This window comes from Athene noctua, chromosome Z (assembly GCF_965140245.1).
Source record: "Athene noctua chromosome Z, bAthNoc1.hap1.1, whole genome shotgun sequence".
NCBI classification, from domain to species: Eukaryota; Metazoa; Chordata; class Aves; order Strigiformes; family Strigidae; genus Athene; species Athene noctua.
In genome coordinates, this window is record NC_134077.1 from 84,310,206 (window position 1) to 84,326,392 (window position 16,187).

A 16,187-nucleotide genomic window follows, 5' to 3' on the forward strand; every position below is an offset into this window, starting at 1 on the left:
CCAGAGAAGACTGAGAAACATAAAAGGAAAATATGAACAAAATAACCATCTCAAGCCAAGTGTTGGTGGGAGGTGTTATGTATAATAGGGTAATCCCATGTTCCTGCAATAAAACAATCACATGATAGAGGATAAAGAAGAGTCACAAATAATGGTGGGAAAGTCTTCTATAAAGAACTTCAAGAACAAGTATAATTAACAAAGACATTATTAATTGTGGGGAAAAGCACTTTGACCAGCGTTCCCTATGATTTAGAATGTTTACCAATGGTGCACACACAGTTCACCAAGCCAATAAAAAGCAAAGGCTGTAAAAATGTTAGCAGAGGGAGGGAGGAGCCTGTGTGTTATGCCTCAAAGGGCATTTTGGTATTGCTGAACAATCTTCTTAATTCACCCAAGTGTGATTTGTATTTGTGCCCAGAGCAATGTTTGATGTAACCTTGCCAGTCTGTGCTGCCTGCAAGCATCATAACATACTTTTTCTGTGTCTTAAAGCTACCAGCCTACAGTGCCATGGACGGACCCATGTGATGTTTCCTCCCTTTTCCCAGAACTCTAATGCATGAGAAGTCCTCACAAGGTAAAGTTCAGTGCTTTCTTTCATCATTTCTGCACCAAATCTCTTTGTGGATGTTGAAGTCAAGTGTTCCTCAACTCTTCTAGCTGGCATAAGAAACCACAGCAAAGTTGAAGTTATCACCCCAAGGAGAGAACCAGCTTGAAAAACAGATAACAAAGTGGCCAAGTTAAGCACCACACACTTGCATGGTGATTACTTTGGCATGCCACCAAAATCTGGGAAGAAGGGAAAGGGACAGAAGAATTTTATATTGGCTGAACGTTAAACTGTCATGACTATCATGTATGGAAATTATCTGTTACTGTTGAGAGAGTCTTTTAAAGATACAGAAGGCTAACTCTCTTCAGACTGGTCTTCAGACTACAAAACCTCCAGCCATCTACAAGGACAGTGCCACAGCTCTTCAACAGGAAATCTGCCTGACAAAGTCACAGGAATATTTATGTGGGGCCAAGGGCTGGTTTGAAAATCCCTGAAGCATTCCATCATGTTAAGACCTGTGTTGATATGATAAGGGCTATGTTAGTTTTTACTAGCTGGAAACTATTTTTATTTATGTCATAGTGTCACAATGATATATGACTATCTTTGCAAGTCTAAATATATATATATGAGGACCTTTTATTCTTATTTTTAACTGTAACTGTCTAAAATATTCCCTGTCATAACTAGAGAGAAGTTAGCAAAAAAGGAATTGAAAGTCACAAGAAAGTTATAAAACAAATGAAATTGAATCTGAGAAAGATCTTATTGAAGAAATACATACTACATATTGTCCCTAGTACCAGTGTCTAGAAATCTGGCAGCTTTATCATGTATAGCTCTCCATCTTCTTTCAAAGCTTCTATCCAATCCTGATTTAAATACATAAATGCTATTTAATATTTGAATGAATAAGGTCAGTATTTTCACAGATCGTCTCATATAGCCTGGGGCCTGTTTCTGTGCTAAGCTGCACATCCGTTTACAGTCGTATCATAGGACTGGGTATACAGAAAGCTCATTGTTTGCTGGTTACAAAGAGAAGCCTACTAGTTCATGAAACAAAACAAATTTTAATTCTGTTGCACATCCTGCAGCAGAATCATGTCCTCAGAACAACAAATGATCACCGCAAAATGGTAAGTGGACCTGGGGACTGACAGTAGTGTCCTCTAGAAAGAGCTGGTTTCAGAAGTTGCTGCTTACTGTTGTCTAAGAGCTCCAGCTTATGTTCAAAAAACCCCTCTTGATTCATTGCAAGAGACCCTTCCCACTAGACTGAAAATCCAGACAGCTGTCAGTATTTATCTCACTATGTCCATTATTTTATCTTAGTGTGCAATCAGACAAAGTGAGAGAAAAACACACACACACAAGTTTATGAGCACTGAGCCCACATGAGGCATATTTGATACTTTGGCAGTAAGCTTTCCATTTTCCAGCTGTGCCAAGTCAAGAAACATGCTAGAAAAAGAAACTAGTGCATAATTAAGTCTTCCTTTTTTTTTTTTTTTTTTTTTTTTCTCTCCCTTGGAGACTTCTCAGTTGACTTTAATTATTCTCTCTTTTTTTTCTCTCTCAGCTTGGGAAGTTGTTTTGTTTTTAATTTTTTTCAAGTGAGCTTTCTCACCAAACAGGTTTGTTTAAGTTCTCACCATTCTCCTGATTACTAACAAAACAATTCAGCTTTCAGATACAAAGCCAGAAGAAGAGCTATGTACTGGGGAAAGGAAAAGTGATGCAGCACTAATATTTATTTTATTACTATTGATTTTACATTGTCAGTGCTGTTAAATGGCTTGGTATTGCCATTTCAGTCATGGGTCCTCCCCTTTGCTTCCCGCTCCTGGTTATGATCTGTGTCCTTTTCTTTGTTCCTTACAAAAGATTATCCTCTTGTCATCTTCCTTATAATTCAAACATAAGATTCTTTGCACAGATGAGTGGAGTTACTGTAGGGAGAAGACAAAGATGTTAATGACAAAAGTTCTTGGACTGTGGCTTGTCTTAATTGCTCTATCTTTTCTTGCAAGCAGTAGTCACCAGGAGGCTGAATCCAGAGCACGGCATTCTGAAATACAATGATTAGTAAAGAAACTTCTGATGCAAGATTACAAAACCCTCAGTGAAAGGTCCAATACAATTGTAATTATTAGAATCCTAGAGCAGAATATATAGGTTATTCTGCTTTCCTATCTGTTCTAGGGAGCTTTTACATTTCACAAAATCGTAGAATAGTTTGGATTGGAAGGGACCTTAAAGACCATTTAGTTCCAACTCCCCTGCCCCGGGCAGGGACACCTTCCACTAGCCCAGGTTGCCCAAAGCCCCGTCCAACCTGGCCTTGAACCCTTCCAGGGAGGGGGTAGCCACAGCTGCTCTGGGCAATCTGCTCCTGTGTCTCACCACACTCACAGGGAAGAATTTCTTCCTTATGTCTAATCTACATCTACCCTCTTTCAGTTTAAAACCATTACTCCTTGTCCTACAACTACAACCCCGATCCAGAGTCCCTCCCCCCTTTTCTGCAGCCCCTTTCAGCCCTGGGAGGCCGCTTTAAGGTCTCCCTAGAACCTTCTCTTCTCCAGCTGAATTCCCCCAACTCTCCCAGTCTGTCCTCACAGAGGTGTGCTCCAGCCCCCTGAGCATCTTCACTTTTGCTCACTTAAAGGAAAACACTAGTTTGCACTACCTGAAAGTTGGGACTTCTCAGCCTAAATATGGGTCCTTACTGAAAAACCTATGATGGTCATGGCTCTGGGAACTCAGTACTATAACGTGGATGTAAAGTTACTCACAGGTTCATACAGTATTTACAGAGACAAAGACTATAAATTATTTCTGAAGTGAGGTCTTCAGGTTTCACTTTTGCCAAATATCAGACATGGTGGCTACACTGCAGTAGTAATTTAAATGGGTCAGTGCCTGTTGCCTCTCCCCAAGGCCAAGTGGCAAGTTGCGTTTGGGTCCACAGACCCAAAGTTTCCTTCCTGCCCTGCCAGGGCAGTGGGCTTGTCCGCCCGGCTGTTGAGAACTGGACTCAGTGTGTGTCACCTGCAAACCATGCAGAGGTCGTACCCATGGGAGCACTGGTTGGCACAATGTATGGCTGAACTGGGACATAACCTTAGAGTTGGACCATGTGGGTAATGCTGGGTCCACGCTCAGACCTGTGCCTTGTCTGCTTTTACTGAGATATGTTGATGCTGGTTTTGTGTACAGTGTTGGTTCAGGTGAACCTCCCTCCCTGTCTTTGGTAATCATGTACCTTCAGGAAAAAATGTGCAAAAGGTCTTGAACCATTCAGCATGAAGAGGAGGTGTTCAGCTGCTGGTAAGTAGATGGAATGAAAATAAAAATACAAAACACTTGATTCATTTCATCTCTTTGAACTTCTTCAATGGCACCAAGAAGGCTCTAGATCAAATAATGTGAATGGTGCTAATTAATCATCAGATTTAGTCTTAGTTTAGGGATATCAGGGAATCTATGGTCTTTTGACTCATGGGAAGAGACTCATGTAATCATACATGTGCCAAAAATTGTTTTTTAGGGAATGGATTTGTAGGCAAATCCAGTTAATAGTTTTAGCTGAAAGAAAGGGTGAATTTTGAAGTTTTGAAATATGTTAAAAGATAATTTTTTTAACTCTGAAAGCATTTTGTTCTTTTTTTAAAAAAAGAGTGTATTTTCCTTTTATTAAATTAAGTTCAGAAAATGAACTTGTGAGTTAAATGAAAGAGGCTGCGTGTCTCAAAAGTTGTTTTCAGAGTTTTCTTTAAAAAAACAACAAAAACTAAAGATCCTTTTTTCCACCTAAGCATATTTTCTTCCTCATTTAAGAAATCTGTTCATTGAAAGACAAGAACTGTTTTTTCCCCCAGGCCTAATTAGGATCTCCTATGCTGTCATTCACACTAAAAGCTCTCTTTATCTTATATCTTCCTGAATACGAAGCCAAAAGTTTAAAAAGAGAAACTATTCAAAACAAGTAACTGCTTTGTTGGACTAAACTATCTTATGTTTAGAAAAAATGTAAGAGAAATTATATTTTATACTGTATCCTGAAAGTTGTTAAAGAGAGTACTGGTTTCCTTACTTTGCAAAATTTAGCTGTAGATGTTCAGCCAGATAATCTTAGTGCCTTCTGACTCCTGTCCTCATATTCAGAAAAGATTTTTCTTGGGTTCCCAAGAAGAAAGAATTGCCAAGCACTCAGATTTTATTTTTGTGATTACATTTAAATAGACGTTGAGATTTGCAGAGATGCCTAGATCCAGACATTTTTTTCCCAGAGAAATGAACATTAACTTGAAATTGCCAGACAAAAATATTTTCAATCCTTTTTCAAAAGATCTTTTTATATATCCAGAGTATTAAGGAAGAGTCTGGTGTTGGTAATTTTTGTTGCTTCATTTGTTTTATATGTTTCCTACAAGGAACAGAAATCTGAAGCTTGCACCGCAAACTGAACGATAGCTCAAGTCAGTTCAGACAATGAACAACAGGGAGGAGGAATGTATCCACAAAATTAGTCAGGAGGGGCATTTCTGCCCACCAGAGAAGAATTCCTTTTCACCAGCTGTGATATCATTTAACAATGACAGCTCTCTGGTTTGTAAGTGCAGCATGTGTTTTCAATGCCTTATTTGCAACTGTTTTCTGAAATGATGATTTAAGGTCACATCCTGCTCGCTCAGTCCGCTCACAGTTTCTGTGGCTGTGACCAGACAACTGCCATGAGTAAGGTGAATAGGCTTGTGGCCTCCAAGGGAAAATTCCCAGTGCTTCAGACCGGGACCCATCCTTAACCAGTAAGAGTGAGGGAAAAACTTGCTCCGTGGGTGGCCTGGGTCAGCCACGTCTGTCTTTGAAGTGGACTACACTGGCCACAGTTGGTGACAAGGTATCGGATGAGACAGCAGTTTCTGTGTTCATAAACCATCCCTAAGGTTTTGCTCTGACGGCATCACAAATACCTTGTTAACAACATTTTACAGGAACCGCTTTGAGAAGGGAAGGGATCGGAGACGTTCCCATGAACTTTGTTACCCCTTCTTCCCCCCACCCCCCTTAAATCTTAGTCTTAAAGCAGCTAGCATGTGTCTGATGAAAAGCCACTAATGTATATGCTCATCTTGTACTAAGTGAGACGTAGCTGGATATTTAGATGGCTTAAGGAATGCTTGGTCTTTCTCAGGGCCAAGAAAAATAAAGTCACCAGCCACCCCCCATAATGAAAAATGAGGTGCTGCTCCCAGCCATCTGCAGCAGGCCTTGCAGCATTGCTTGATTGTTTGTTTGTTTTATTTTTTTTATAATGTTCTAAAAATCCATTCAGATTATTTTGTTTCCAAAGCCTTTGCCCCTAAAAAGGCAAACAACTTTTTTTTTTTTTTTTTTAAATAAAAATATGTACACTGGGACATCTGTGCATAATTTTTAAAGACCATGGTACAGGGGAAAGCAGGTTAGTTTGGGACAGGCTGGAACTACATGCTGACAGCAGGAGATGCAATGAGGGCTATTGTCTTTGTTAAAAATAAGTAAATGAAAGCTGGAAGAAATTCTTTCATTAAATTGGAAACAGCATTATCCAAGGAGTTTGCAGTATTAATTAAATCACGTAGCTCTTAAATACAATTTTTGCCATCATAGCATTTCATTCTAGGGCTTAGGTGAGAGATAGCAGCAAATATCTGATTCTTGCCTTGAGCACAGAGAGGTGAGGATGTTTGAACAAAGGATTACTGTTTATGAAAGCCTTGAACAAGGGTGAGGGGGAAGGAAGCTTGCTTTGTCAGTGAAAGAAAAAGTACTTACCACTGCGGGCCACTGTTTTGCTGGGGGCTCAGCCTGCAGAAGAGGAAGCCTACCTGCCAAAAGTGCAGTGATCTGCAAACAACAGGATGAGCCGTTGCTGCTGGCTGTGTTTATAGGAAGGTAGATGTTTCTGTATGAGATAAGGCTATTGCTCTTTCAGTGTAGTAATTCCTGTCTGGTATTGGCAGGACCAGATGGTTCATGAGTAGACGCAGAAATCCCTGTTGCAAATAATAAAAAATCACTGATTTGAGAGATTCTGATTTTTTTTATAGGATGTATATTATCTTGTGGTAGAACAAAACCTGCTGAAGCGAATAGGTTCCTCAGCCCCCACGTGTCACTGGAAGGGAAACATTCTCAAGAAATACAAGCTTTAAAAATATATACATTTTGAAATGTCAGGGCATTTCGCTGAAAGTTTAATCCACTTCTGCCCGTGCAGCTATGGTAATTGAGAAGAGTTTTGGTCCAGATGTGCATAGCTTTCATGAGTTGGACACCACAGCCTACTACACCTCATACCATTTAAACCCCTGAGTCTGCTCTACTGTACAATGGGAAGGAAAACTGTTTTTTTTCTAGGAAATATGTACCTGCAAAGGAGCCCAGGACATGAGAGAGATGTCAGTTCCCATGATGACTTCATGGATGTTCACACTATTTGCGAAAGAAAACAAATTTTTACAAGTCAAGTCATGCATCTGTTAGGCAATCCCTGGTCAACTTTGGTGATTGGTGCTCTAAGATGTGAAGCTTTATGTAATTTCTCAAAAAGTAAATTCTCTATGCAACTATAGATGTTTTGCTAAAGCATCTAAAGCCTAATTAAAGTCTTCCTAAAACAGGGCCTCAGAATTTCTTGAGGTGTCAAAAGAAAAGAAAACACCGATTCCATCAGTGCCCACTGGAATATCTTCCGTATGATGGTGGATTTGCCTTCACTTCAACTGTTTAAAGCAAACTTGACTGTCCCTTACCAGGGATCCTTTTGTCCAATCACCACTTACTGAGGTTGGTGCAGGAATTATGGATAGCTACAAGAAATAGTTATTATAATGGTCAGTTCTGTCCTAGTGAAGATATATATATACTAACCTCACTATCAGATTTCTTTTCCCATCAGTTGTGGGCTCCCCTCTGTGAGTATCACTCTGAGAAAAGGAGTTAACTAGGCCTAAATTGTTCATTCTGAGTTTTCTGACTGCAATAGGCAGAAAATTCCCCCCCACAGACCTCTCTGATTTCCTACTGTATTTTTGAGGTTGCTCAATGAAAATACATGAGCTCACTTTTTCCTAAGAGCTCCATGAGACAGATACCTGCATATGAGATCTTAGCTCCATGTCATGGTTACATTCACAGGGCATGGGACAGTGTCAGTACCTCACCCAACAACATCACTTGGGAACATTGTCTATTTGCTCATGGTCATTGCAGAGGACCTTTTAGCTGATTCGGGGAGTCTCTGCTCTGGGCTCCATCAGATTTCTTTTTACCGAGTTTCATTAACTATATATAAACACCATCCAGTCCCCACTGTCTTACACAGGTATGCAGTGGCCATGATTTTGCATCTGCTGAGCCTGCTCCTTATCCTTACTACTGCTAGTGTAAGATACAATTTTACACCTACTTCAGTGTTACAGATTTCTGTATATGTGTATAATTTCAAGAGATGGACTCATCTCGACTTCTTGTTTAGCAAATACATCCATTCCATGTATGTAGATATGAATGCATTCTTGTAAAAGTCTAACAAATGCAGACTAAATTACTTAGTTCTTCCGTAAAATCTACTGAAGAACATCCTGTGGCACAAAAGTCACAGTTATGAGGATTTTAATTGTATGTTTCAGTTTAAAAGTCTTCCATAACTTGTTAAAAAATAAATGAGCTTCCCCTACTATTAAGTTATATGAGGGTTAAATTTTAAATAATTGTGCTCTCCTGTTTGCAAAATTAAGTTTGCTATCAATAATGGGCTAGGTAAGTGTAAAGTACAAGGTAACGTTTTTTAGTACAGTATGAGCAGACCAGCTACATATTTAGAAAGTATATTCTGCCATATATTAAATACATCTCATTATTTTGATAAATTGCTATAGAAGGTGATGGTAACAGGTTGACAGACTTAGAATGGATGACCCCTAACCCCTCTGCTTTGCCCAGGGCTCTTCCATATCAAGAGTGAAGGAAGAATGACAGTAGGCAGAACGTGAAGTTTGCAAACATCATTAAAAATATGATATTTCCTTTATCATAGATCTGTTTAATAATATTTAACCTATTTTCTTCTTGTCTCAAACTGGAAATTATGAAAGTAGGGTAAAATCAGAGATACGGTATTTCTGAATGATTTTTTTCATACAGGGCAGTTAAGGGCAATAATGAATCCTGCTGTGTGAAATAAGGGTATAATTTCTGATGGATGTGTTCAGCGACATAAGAACAGACTGCTTGCTTTAAATATTAACATAGTTATGAAGTGGTAAATTCCACTTTTCACTATTCTTAATTATTCTTATTAGTAGGAAGGTCTCTTCACAGGGGACATATATACATGTATATGAATTCCTGTTCTGTCTGATGTTTTAGCATTGAAGGAGTTACTACACAACTCAGGAGCGGTGTGGGGTGATTAACAAAGTGCTGATACCTCATTAGTGCAGCCTGGTTGCTAATACGCACAATACGCAATGTCATAATAGCACTGGCAACTCAGTGAGCTGACGGCCACATTTCATTAGAAGATTTCATCAAGCTGTTTTCATCTGATGACCTCAGAATCTGTGTCCTCGTATGCAAAGATATAGGGCCAGGCAACGCAGGTTGGCCAGGTATGAGCAGATAATTATCTGTCTATTGGATTGCAGGGAAAATATTCCAGTTCTTTACTCAAATAATTAACATCACAATTTCACTTTTTGTATCCTCCTTGCTATTTAACAGAATTCCTTTTTTTTTGTTAGATGATAATGCCCGTAGAAGAAAATTACCTCTGATGCATGCCTTCCATACACATACAAAGGTATGGGCCCTCACAGGCTTCTAGCTCTCAGTAAAGGGAATTTGGGATCATGATGGACAGTTCTATAAAAATATTACTTCAGTGCTGTGAGGATTATCAGGGAACAGTCAGACAAGGCAGAGCACCAACAGCTATGGTTTCCCTGCACACTGCAGTTTGAATACTGTGGCCGTTCCATCCCAAAGAGGATCTAGGAGAGGGGTACTAACAAGGATGGCAACCTTGAGCAGAGGTGTGAAATGTCTTCTGCTTGCTGTGAAGCTGAATAGACCATTTTCTTCAGTTTAGAAAAGAAAGTGGAGGGGAAGTATAATAGAGATTTATAAAGCCATAAATAATATGGACAAGTGCCCTCCTGCTGCACTGCATCTCATGCTTTTGCCACGAGAATTTTCATTGAGAAGTGGCAGAGAGAGGGCAAGGGCCTGTGTGGACATATGGTTGCATTCAGTGTGGCGTTTTCTCTCTCCTTACATGTTTCTTCCCAGCAAAATACTGCTCTTCCAGTGGTGTATGGGGGGAAATACTCCTGGGTGCGGGCAGGTATTGGTTGGTATCTCTGAGCCCCAGCTCCCATCCCTGCCCTAGTAGCCTTGCCCCATCCCACACCTCTTGTCACAGTCGGGTCCTGCCATAGCACCTGCCAGTTTGCAAATAAAATGAGGCATTTATTTTTCTGTAGCTTTCCAACAACTTTGCCTAGAAATTTCCCAGGCCTGCCTCTTCCCCAAATGTGAATCTTTCTTAATAACATCTGCTTGTATGAAATGAGATAAATGCCCATTTGTGTGAAACAAGAACAATAAACGGATGTCACTTTCTGTGTAATACTTAAGGCTTTAATTGCATCCCCCCTCTTAAAAGGGAGGGGAGGTGGTTGTGATAACAGGCTGTTTATCTTACATTTGTCAGCAATTAGCCTGAGAAGGTGCTTGTCCTGACAATTTTCTGATCAGGAGCCAGGGTGCAAGGGAAAGTCTTTTGTTGCGGTGCTTTTTCTTACTGCTGTTAATCCACTCCCTTTGATTGATTATTACCCATATGGATTGTTACCAGAGTGGGATTATTTACAGTACTGATAGGGAAAGGCAGAGGGGATCTGGTTTATTTCTTGCTTGATTTACAGACAAGAGTAAAGCTAGGAGGGAGGGAGGGGTACATGGACGTGTTTCTTTGGGAGCATTCAGCTTCAAGTACAACTACTCTTTCTCCGATTAATGCATCCGAGTGGAGTGTATGCAGCATCCAGGGTTATCTTTGCTTAAGCCATGTGCAACCACAGGAGAAAGGGCCACTGCAAAAAGGATGACATCATTTTTTCTAAAATTCCTTAAGTGTCCTTTTAACTAGGTTGAACAGAAAGTTGACAGATTATAGAGGGCTTTCAAAAGCAGAGAAAGCTAGAGGGAGACAGATGATCTTTTGAAGATGAAGTATATTGAGCTCTCTCACTACAAAATTATAAGGGCTTGATGTTAGGTCTTCTTTCTCTCCTAAATTTTAGACTGAAAACCTTACTGATGGGTATTGCACTGTGTTTTCCAGTAGTTCTAAGAGTTGCTTGCCTGATGTGGTTGAAAATATTTACAATTCTTAGGACACCATGTCTTAAATCCACTGATGATGTACTCCAGGTGACATCAATGTAAATTTGGCTTGGCCAGGGAGGGGAAAAAAAGTCAGTGTGAAACTGTGTTGTACTAAACCTTTAAATGAAGCAATGTAAAGCTGCCAAAAGTATGAAGTGCTTTCATTCTTTCCAAAAACAACTCTGAAAAGAAGCTCACCGGTTCCTAAGTTTCAGTTTAACTATTTCAAGAAAATGAAGAATAATCTTGATTAATGTTAATGAAAACATTTATGATGAATAAATGCACTAAAAAAATGCAGAATCTTTATCTATGGTTCCTTATGATAACAGCTGAATAATGAATTTTTTCATTTACTTAACGTGAGAAAAAGTATATGAGAATTTTTCTGGAGTTTCTTGCTATATGTTTATCAGCTGTTTTCTAAAACAGTTCATTTCAAAAGAGCAGTGCTGTGTTAAAGGGTTCAGCTTTAGAAATTACGGTTGTAGAATACTGGGAATCACCCATTTGACAGAGCATGTACAGATCATAACCATTCAGACGTAGCATTTGGTTTGTAAAGTTATTCCATTGATATTTTATGTTCACATGCACCAGACTCTCAAGTTATAGTTGGTACTTTGAGAATTTTTAGCAATGTCTTCAGTCACAGCTGGGTCACAGGTGAGTGAGAAGCTGAGACATATAGAAAAGGTGTTTAAGGATATGGCTTAGTCCAGGGGTGAAAGTTGTGTGGACAGATCTCTTGTAAAACTTCCTAGTTAAGGTATAATATATGTAGGGAAAAGTGTTTTCTTTGTACCAGATATAGGAAGAAATGTAGCAGGGGTGAGCAAACAAACCTGTATTTCTGCTCAGGTAGCTGCACTTATGCCAGAAATTTAACAGGATAATAATGCTGCAATCCTCAGAAATTGCTGTTCAGTTGAATAAATGAGTAACAGAATTAAACAGGGTTGCAAATAATTTCCAAGTAAATAAGTGGTTTTTTTAAATGTGATTAAATTCTTATTTTCAGCTTGATTCTGTTTGCAGTTACTGCTCCAGGATCTTTGTTTTGTCAGGGCTGAGGTCTAGTAGTTTTAGGACATTTTTTCATTCCCTTACCCCAGTAAAACTACCAGAAGCAATCTGTGGAAGAAGTTTAATGAATATGTACTATGCTGCATGAAACTGGTAACTGGGCACATGGATTTGAGATGAAGTTAGGGAACAAAAAGTTGCTTATGTAAGGGGATAAGTGGACTAAATGGGACAGAATTAAGAAATGGAGGTTTTGGGATGTGTATCAAGAAAAAAGCTTCCTAACGGGTAGGATAGGCTGAAAATAATCATTCACAGGAGGCATTGCTCAAGACCATTTAATCTGATGGGACAAAAAAGACAAGAAATGACTGAGTGAATCCAACTGAGCATTTCTGTCTCCTTACATACATCACTGAAGAGTGCAAAAAGGGAAATAAGAAGCAAACATTTTTGAATGAAGACACTGAAATCAGTCCTCATTCTCCCAGGGAGACCAAGATCTAGCTTCAAAAAAGGATTTGCTTGCTGGCCTAGGTGTGAAATCGTGAGCTTTATATCCTTACTCCTACCCCGGAGACTGTGCATTTTAACATCACCCTGCTGCATAGACTTCCTCTAGGGATGGAGGCTCAAACAGCACCCTCCTCCACTAACATGGTCACTGACAGGAGTTTTTTGCTCCCTTTCCTACCCCAGGAGTGCTGAGATCCTTGCTAGTGCAGCAGCCCCGTTTCAGAGGTGAGGATGGGGGATGTTCTCACCCTTGCACAGCCTGATTATCATAGCAAGCTGCCTCAGGACCATCAGGGAGTCTCCTGGTGCACGCTGATTCCAGGCCCTTCAGCTCCAGATGGATGACTGCTCTAATATTTAGAATTGTGCCATCCAAAATGTGATTCTGGTGTCATGCATGTTTACTAGAAATAAAAAGGATCTGTTCCTGGCTGCATTAGGTGTCCATGGTTTTGTAAGAGATTGTACACAGAAGAACGTGAGAACTGTGGCCAGATCAGACTGCAGAGGGGACGCGTGGAAGTAACGTGAAGGCGCAGCTGGGTGTCTGCATGGAAATAGGACTCTCAGTGCAGACAACACCTCAGGCTAAGGCTGGAAGCCCACAGTGTGGTTTGTTGCTGCCAGGGCTAAATGACAGCCAAGTGTGAGAGGGTTTATTTTGGCTGGATAGTCTTTGGCTGGTGGTAGATCCACCAGTTAGATTGTGCCAGGGAGTGTTATCGTTTATCCCCAGAAGGGACATGGGAAATGAGAAAGACCTGTCTCAGTGCATAGGCTCTCCAGAATTGTCCACATTGAACAAAACCACAAAGTTTTGGGTTTCAGATGAAGTTTCTCTTAAAGTTTGATTCACTGAGTGCAATGACCCATGTAATGCCTGCTGAACTTTTTTTCCCAGACCAGAGGGAAGTGAAGCATCCGCTGTATTACATGTGTGTTATATGCATGCAAGTATCTGTATTTCCTGACTGACACACCTGCATCAACTCAGGCATTTAATCTGCTTTGACTGAGGAGTCCCTGTGGATGTTACACAGTGAATCCAATGGGATTCAGACATGTTGCAGCTTCCTCCGTCCATGGATTTGAAACAATTTATAAAAGCAAACCAAAAAACTTGTCATAAACAAATCCTTACCTCATCTCTTCTATAGTGTCCTTGATTAGGATTTTTAGTGGGTCATTTTGCAGTTCCCCTAAAAGCCTGCTAAGACTTTTTTTTTTTTTTTCCCCTTAACGTTTGAAACAAATGGGAGTTGTGTGTTGGAAAGCTGCATGCCTAACTCTTTTGAGCTGAATTACAATGGGTTTGTTAGAACAAAAAAGTAGAGACGCAGCTAAAGCCTGAGCACTGGAGATTTCTATAGCTGCACCATGCCCAACTCTTTCTCAGTCTGTACGTAGTGTTGTCAAGGCTCAGGTTAAACAAGTGGAAATACGAGGGGTGAGCAGTATGCAGATGTCAAAGTCTATTCCATTGGGTGCTTTGTGCCTCAGTTACTGAAAACATGAGAATAAACATGAGAGCTCTTGTTAGAAAACAAAAAAACTCTACCCAACCCAAAATCTAACATTTCTCATGAGAAAAGTGTAGGAGTCTTCTGAGACATTAACTTTGTCAGTATTTCTCCTTCTCTGTACATTCTTCAGGAAAAATAATTTCTTATCAATTAATACTGAAAAATTTTCAAGGAAGCTGGTAGAAAGTGTTGTATCATGAAGTTTTAGGGGAAGCTTCAGTATTTTACTACGGTGCATGTTCAGCATAAATTTCAGTGTCACTATTTAGAAAGGAACATATTTTCTTCCACCTGTTTACTTTTTTGGTGCATATATATATTTCCAGTTTCGACTATTTTGTCTCTTAACTTAAATTGGAAAAAAATAATGAAAAATGTTTTCAAAGTTCTTCTATTCCTTCAGAGTTAGTTGCTCAAAACCAAACTGTATTCATTTTTGTCGTCATCATTGCTCATCTTTTAGGGGCCATCCACCTTAGGTGTTTGTTGCATAAAGACATAGGGGAAATGTTGCTGTTTAGCCTGAAAGAAAGAAAGACCAGAAGGTTCCTTCTCCATCCTAAAAAAATTTCAAAACCACTTGTGGGGAAGGGTAGGACAGCAAAGGAACATGGCAATGCATATCACATTCATGTTTATATTAAGAAGAAAAGATATAGGTGGAAACCAGCAACTACTGAGAAAACAACTGTGCAAGCAGAAGAGGTTACTTGTCCTTGGTCTTCTATGTGTGCCATCATCACCTCTCCATCAGAGGTTAGCGATGAAATTGTTCATCAAATCTGGAACTGCCAGTGATATGACTGGTCCTGAAATCACATTAGAAAAAACAGTCAGATTACGTTAAGCAGTGTAAATACATCTTGGCAACCTGTTTATTTGTAATGGTTAAGCAAAGTCAGCTGACATAGCCCAAAGCAAACTAGGAGCACTCAGAGGAACAGTTGTGTTGTCAGACTGGATGTCAGCAAATTTAGCAAGGGGACAGCAGTGCTGAGTTTGTGGGGCATCCTGGGGTGGTTACGCAGAGTGCCTGCAGTCTAAGGGGGAGGTTTTTCTCAGAGACCAGTATTAAATTCAGAGTAACCTTCCTTAGATCTTCACATTTGTTTACAGAGCTTTAGTTAGCCTGAAGTGGTACTAACTGTGTAGTGTGACAAAATTACAAGTAATTTAATGAGAACCATATGCTGGAAGCAAAGTCACCTCAAAATCTGAATAGATCTCTTCAAATCAACAAAAGTTCTCTTCCTCCCTGTTTCCCACTTTTCTTTTTTTTTCTTTTTTTTTTTTTTTTTTTTTTAAATGTAGACTCTGTCTAAGGCATTCATCAAGAGATCTTCACCCTTCACTGGTGACAGTGGCCTTCTAGATATCTTCTCTTTTAGACATTTTTTTTGCTATTTTTGAAAGGGATTGAGAAATTAACACTCTCTTCACAGATTATTCTGGCTCAGTGAATCTCCTTTCTAGTAGTAATACTGGGATAATGTAAAGTCAGGGCTTTGGAAGAAGCTGGATATCCATCCCTGGACAGCCATGTTTGATAGGAGATGTGGAAGGTTTAGTCAAACCCATCACAGGGCAGAGCATGCCTGTTCATGGATTTCATTAGAGAAGCAGAGCATGAGCCAGGCTTTTTGAGATTTACGGTCTTTCTGACAAATTGGATTGAACAGAGAGCAGAGACTGATAGGTTTTAAAGGTCAGAAAGAATTTTTATGACCATCCTGAGCCGAGTGAACAATTGACAATGAAAAAATTAATAATTTGTTCAATAGCATTAAGTATTTTTAAAAATGCTAATCAAGAAACAAAGGGATAAGATTTATGAAAGTCATAGTAGAAAAAACCCTACAAATACAATGTTCCTGCCTTCCATATGACAACCATATTTTAATTGGAGGTGCATGGTTTGCCATCTCTTTTTATGTATGAGAGGAGAATATGTTCAAACAGCTTATGTTTTTTGATTCGATAAGCTGCTTCAACCACATTTTCTGATCTGTAATTGGTAATATGCACTGTATGGTATCTGCCATTCCTGAGCATCCTGAAGAATGGTGAGAAAGCATGAATGCATCCCAAACCAGGACACAGAGCAGCAGCTGACT

At 39.6% G+C, this 16,187-nt stretch overlaps 1 long non-coding RNA gene across 4 annotated transcripts in view; it reads left to right on the forward strand.

Moving 5' to 3' along the window:
- The window catches only part of LOC141973343 (uncharacterized), a 99,198-nt gene that overhangs the window by 25,326 nt on the left and 57,685 nt on the right, over nt 1-16,187 (forward strand). For all 4 annotated transcript variants that reach the window (XR_012635509.1, XR_012635507.1, XR_012635508.1 and 1 more), the window contains one exon: nt 499-583. This is a non-coding gene — a long non-coding RNA (uncharacterized LOC141973343). The remainder of the gene's footprint in view (nt 1-498; nt 584-16,187) is intronic.